Source organism: Penaeus chinensis, chromosome 3 (assembly GCF_019202785.1).
Source record: "Penaeus chinensis breed Huanghai No. 1 chromosome 3, ASM1920278v2, whole genome shotgun sequence".
Lineage (NCBI taxonomy): Eukaryota > Metazoa > Arthropoda > Malacostraca > Decapoda > Penaeidae > Penaeus > Penaeus chinensis.
Window position 1 is genome coordinate 2623298 of NC_061821.1, and position 5000 is coordinate 2628297.

General features: G+C 38.3%; 2 protein-coding genes across 3 annotated transcripts in view; one reads left to right on the forward strand and one right to left on the reverse strand.

Annotated features, from left to right (window-relative positions):
• The window catches only part of LOC125039002 (28S ribosomal protein S22, mitochondrial-like), a 5613-nt gene extending 5226 nt beyond the window's left edge, over positions 1-387 (forward strand). The window contains exon 7 of the mRNA XM_047632721.1: positions 1-387. This exon is cut by the window's left edge and continues 140 nt beyond it. The gene's annotated coding sequence lies outside the window, so the exon portion shown is untranslated.
• A 4180-nt stretch (positions 388-4567) lies between these two features.
• Positions 4568-5000, reverse strand: part of LOC125042284 (ubiquitin carboxyl-terminal hydrolase 37-like) — a 10730-nt gene continuing 10297 nt past the window's right edge. For both annotated transcript variants that reach the window (XM_047637825.1, XM_047637824.1), the window contains one exon: positions 4568-5000. This exon is cut by the window's right edge and continues 883 nt beyond it. The gene's annotated coding sequence lies outside the window, so the exon portion shown is untranslated.

Here is a 5000-nt window from a genome sequence, read left to right on the forward strand (position 1 = left end):
ATTTACTATCAGAGACACATAGTTTTCCTTTTTTTTTTGTTTTATGAAAGAGAGTCCACTATTTAAATGGGCTGTATTAGGCAGAAGTACAATGTGGCCAAAGTGTTGTAGTTTTCACTTGTGGAAGGTCTTCTTTTTCACCCTTTCTAAGATGAAATTGATCAGTTTAGATATGATTTAAATATGAATAAAGCAGCAACATAAAGTAACACAAATCTGAAAAATAGAATAAAGATATTGTGCCACCAGTTGCTACTTTTCTTTCAAAACAAAAATTTTAGATAATAAATCATAAGCATTGATATCGTTAAATTGGTGTGTTATTGGTGTACATAGCTTTTTTTGTTTTGTAAATAAACTACTAGAATAAAAGAGAACATTAATTTCTTCCGGAATTTGATACTGATGAACACAAGAGAATGGAAATTACAAGATTACAAGATAAGGTAATGGCTAGGTTGGCAAGACAGAAATCAGATTTAATTCACTCATGCTGGATGGCATCCAATCACACCATGACAAACAGCCAAAATGCTGAGTGACAAGTACTTATTCCAAGAGGATGCTGAACTTACTCAAGTTATGGATGCCAAACAGTTTGCTTGTTTATCCCTTACTGTGGCCACTGAGTAGATGTAGGTCCTCAAAAGTAAGCTTGAGTCGAGTTTGTCTCATCCCCCCCCCCCCCCCAATCCATTGCTCATTGCTGTGGGGGGGACTTAGGAGGCAGAGACTGAGGCCCAATGTAGGGATCACCCTGCCTTGGTCCTCAGCCCTCCACTAATTTTGTAGTCTTTTCTTCTCCCCCTTTCCTCTTTCTTCTCTTCTTCATCCCCTTCTGTCCACTCATCTAAATTTACCCTTTTTGTCACAAAACTTTATCATAATGCTGTGTAACCTTTGATGCCTGGTACAATTGTTTGTTTTAACCATTGACCATTCTGGAAATCCACTAACATTGCCTTACTGGTTTTGCCCCACCGTATCACTATGTTTTGTAAATGCCACTAATGACCTTAAATATTGATGCAGCAGAAAGTTTTCAATAAATAAATAAAATTGGTCTCATTTTCTAAATAATCATGTATGCTGCAGCCAGCATAGAGATTGGGGATATATATATTTAATTCTAATTTTTCACTTGTGTGGCTAACCACATTAAAGTGTTGTGTGGTTGGTATTGCACAGGGAAATCCTGTCATGAGTTAAAGGACAATGCTAGAACTAGCTTTGTACTCTACAAACTTATTTGTGATTATTGAAATCATTAGTTATTTCTTGACCAACTTCAAAGATGTCATTACATTAAATGTATGGTATAAAGTATACTTGTATCACAGCTTAGGAAACAAATAGGAAGACACAATTGCTGATCTTCTGTAAGCTGTGCAATCAGAAATAGGTAACTCGTATGAAGAGGTTATTTTTCAGACTTTAAATCATCAAACAAGAATTAAACTATTCAGTGTGTTGAATTTTACCACGTTTTATAATACATACATTTGTGAGGTTAAAAATCACAACTTTAGAGTAGCTAATGATAAAAAGTGTATATTTTCCTTAGTGGATGTATTCATATTTCTAATGCCGCTAGCTGTTATACAAACTTTTTAATTACAAATTTCCAAGAGGTCAGTAAAACTTCAGATTTCAGGATCTTACAAGTCTTTGCTGTCACCACTAAATTACCATGGAATTCATTGTTTTTATGTCAAGAACAGAAAGTGAAAAGAATAAACTATCAGAAACTTGGTGAAAGATGCACATTGGTTCCTGAGATGATTCCTTTATGTTCTTATTAATGGTTAATGGTTAAAACAAATGTGCTAGACGTCAAAGGTCAGACAGCACTAAAGAGTAAAACGATATTATGATTAAGACAAAATGTGTTAGATGTCAAATAAGATGAAAAGGGTAAAGTGGGGGAGCAAATGGTGTAAGGGGGAAAGAGGTTAAGGGTGAAGGGTGATTTTGATGAAATGGATGTATGAGGAAGGAAAAAGAAAAAGAGCCACTATGAACAACTAAGAGGTAATAGGGTTGCAATGAGTGTTGGAGAAGTAGGAAGAGAAGAATCCAGGGAATTAGACAGAGGAACAGGAAGGTGAAGTATATGTAAGAACAGTTACAGGGTTAGGAACATGGAAAGGTGGAGTATCTGTAAGAACGGTTGGAGGATTAGGAACCAGAATACACTGTAATGACAGAAATGAGTTCTGTGAGCATTCAGGTGGGAGTGGGAAGGATAATGGGGAAAGAAGGGAGGATTGTGCATATGGAGGAGGGGAGCATAGGGTGTGTAGGGAGAGAGTTGGAGGAAGAAGCATAGGGCGAACTTGAGGAGGAGGAGGATGGATACCAGCAACTACTTTTGAATGCAGAGGAAATGGGAGTAGAGAGATTGGAGGCTGGATGAAAGAGAGGAGCATTCTCTTTGGTCATGTTTAGGAAGTTTTGGGTATCATCAAGAGTTTCTGAAGGGGAATTGGGTGGAAAGGTTTGATAAACCAAAGTTTTCTTGTGAGGAGAAGAGGAGACAGATGTCCAAGGAGCAGAGCAAGAGGTTGGTGTAGGAGAGGGTAGGCACTGGGGAAGTGGTAAAGGATTTGGAGACATTGTTGGAGGGTATTGTGTAGGAGGAATCACATAGAATTGATCCCACTTGACTGGGCTAAAAACATACTCAAAAGGCCTGTAGAGGTGGAAGGAGTAGAAGGACGAGGCCAGGAGGAAGAGGGAGTGGTGTGGAGTGAGGCAGTACTATGGGGAGGACCATAAGGATTGACGACAGTAATACAAGGGCAGACAATAAAGAAGACTGCAGGAGATGGAGTAGAGAATATTGAGTGTATTCTGAAGATTGATAAATGACCTGTGGGGATGATTCAAATTGGATAGAGTTGACAGCAAGCATTAAGGAGGGGGTAGTAGTAGCAGTGGTCAGAGCCATGTTCAAAGGAGAGGTGAGGGTCGAAAAAACAGGAAGTCAAATTTAGATAGGCTGGTAGATGAAACGGCAAGCCTTAATACCCTCAACAGGGATACAAAATCATCATTGACCATGGTGATTTATTTATTGAAAATTTTCTGCTGCATCAACATCTAAGGTCATTAGTGGTGTATTGAAAATAGTGATAGCATAATGCTTGGGGCTTTGCTCACAGGTAAGGAAGTGCTATATGACATCAAAGGTCATATGGCATTGTGGTAGAGTAGCAAAAGGGGCTATGAATTAGTTAATGATTAGGGTAAAGTTACAGGTTGAACAGTACTAGATGGTAGCATGGTAGTGAAAAGGGTAGAGAGAGGGAACTGATGTGGTATATTTACTTCTTTATTAAAAAAATTCTGCCGCATCAATATCTAGGGTCATTAGCAGTGTATACAAGACAGCGATAAGGTGGGGCTAAAATTATTTTGGTTCAGTAAGGCAATGTGGATTTCCAGAATGGTCAATGGTCAAAACAAACAAATGTACCAGGCAACAATGGTTACACAGCATTATGGTAAAGTTTTCAAGTAAAAGAATAAATATGAGTTAACAATTTGGATAAGTGGACAGAAGGGGATGAAGAGAAGGAAAAGGAAAGAGGGAGAAGAAAAGAACATGCAAAATTAGTTGAGGCAGGGACTGAGGACCAAGGTAGGGGTGATGCCCTACTTTAGGCCTCAGTCCCTGTCTCTGAAGTTCCCCCATGACAAGAAGCAGCAACGGATTGGGGATTGGGGAGGTGGCCATGGCGACTCCAAATATGCAGGGGGGGGGGGGGGGGGGGGGAGTGGCCTGCCACTCAAGGACTGCATGAAGGGTAAGGGATATTTTATTTACTGAAAATTTTCTGATGTGTTAACATCTAAGGTCATTAGAGGCATATTCAAAATATAGTGATAAGGTGGAGCTTGGGGGCAAAGCCCCCAATGAGGAAGTCTTTTGGTTCATTGTGATGTTTGTGGATTTCCAGAATGGTTAATGGCTTATACAAATAAATGTATCAAACATCAAAGGTCATATAGCATTATGATAAGAGTATTATGGCAAAAAGGGTAAAAATAAGTTAACAATTAGGATAAATAGCCAGAAAGGGATGAAGAAAAGAAGGAAAAGGAAAGGAGAAAAGACCGTGCAAAATAAGGCGAGGCAAAAGCTGTGGACCATCGTAATGTGATCTACATATGGCCTAAGTCCTAAGACAGACGAGCAAGTGATTAGGGGAGGGTGTAAGAGAGAGGTGATTAACCAAGGGAATATCCTCCGAGGCCAATCAAGACTGACAAAAGCCAGCCTTTCATCCTTACAGCATAGTTTTAAGTTTAGGAAGTAAACAAAGACGAAAATACCATACAAAACTAGATAAAGCAAGGGGTTGAGGCCCAAGGTAGAGGTGATCCCTAACATTGGGTCCCAGAACCTGTCTCCTAATCCCCAAGCTAACAAGGTAAAATCACTTTACTTTAAATTCTTATTGGAATGAACATGTCTTTTTATAAACCATTTACCATTGTGGTCCACCAAAAGCGTGATGTGAAGGGAAAAACACCAGAGTATATGGAGAATAAAATAAGTATATACATTTGAAAAAGAAGAGCTTTATTAACAATACCACAACAGGTAAATGAATGGAATCCAGTGGAGACAGAATTTAACAAATGTGAATATAGTTAAAGAATTAGGATAGATCAAAACAAAACAATAACATGGTATATTTAATCAATTCCTAATAATTACACTAAAGCTAATTACTTTACATCTGGATATATTACAAAATTGCAAACAGAATCTAGTCATACATTCATATATTACTGACTAGTTTTTTTTTTATGTAATTATAAAAAGGCTGAAATTGAACACTATAAAATCAGGCATACTTTTAGCACCAATTCTACTTCAAATCACGAGTCTTTCATTATTGCACCATATATAAAACAGCTGTGCACATTTTAAAACCTGATTCAGAACTTTGCTCCCCCCCCCCCCCTCCTCATTGGTCCCAAATTTACTG